Here is a 957-nt window from a genome sequence, read left to right as displayed (position 1 = left end):
GCAGCCTCGTACGCTTCAATTGATGTATATATCAAAATGATCGATTGATGTGTGTGATGATACAACAGATAAAACAGATTAGTGTGCGTTTAATGATTTTTTTATTACGATTGGTTTCTGCACTTAAATCTAGAAAATCTAAATAAAAGCAAGAATCAATCATATTGTTACGCCCGTGTCTAAGTCCGCGTCTAAGTCCGCGTCATCCCGTATGTACGAACGAGCCGACGAGAGGAGATTGTTTCCTGGACGACGGACTGTCGGCTGTCAAACGGACGCCATTAGAGAGAGAGAGCTGAGCTGTCAGAGCGAACGGACGTGCTTTGACCTACTCTGTGTTTTCTTGTATTACGTGCGTTCTTGTGTGTTGTGCTCATTAAAGGGTTTATTCATTTTGTTAAAGGAGTCCCCTTATTTCCGCGAAAGCGTCGAAACGCGAACGCGAACGCGAACGCGAGTGCGCGAGAACGACTCCCGGGCGTAACAATATTAAAGAATCACTGAGCACTCACTAATCTGTTCTCTTTGCTGAACGCATATATTTTTTCCAATGACAAGTGAGGTTATCGTTATTGTGTGCCTTTTTCTCGATATTATATGTATCTCGGATTAACGTTTGCGGAGGATTTGCGGAGGATCTTTTACTCGAGGAGAATTACCTCGTCGCATATCCTATTCTTATGATTTTTTACATTTATTTTCATTTAATGTATACAATTTTAAATGTTTTTTTATTCGGTTCAGCAGCGCCAAGTGTTTTAACATAAAAAAATTATAAAAATAGATTTTTTAAATTTTGTACTGTTACCTCTTTATTTCTTAGTGATGACACTTAGATTGTGTAACGCAATTTTGTAATAAAATAAAATATTTAAAAGAAATAAAATAACTACTAGCATTTGAATTGCAATAGGAAAAGTTTTGAATGAATTAAAAGATTACGTATTACTTGGGTTT

Source organism: Wasmannia auropunctata, unplaced genomic scaffold (genome assembly GCF_000956235.1).
Source record: "Wasmannia auropunctata unplaced genomic scaffold, wasmannia.A_1.0 LD336074.1, whole genome shotgun sequence".
Taxonomy (NCBI): domain Eukaryota; kingdom Metazoa; phylum Arthropoda; class Insecta; order Hymenoptera; family Formicidae; genus Wasmannia; species Wasmannia auropunctata.
This window is presented reverse-complemented; position numbering follows the sequence as displayed.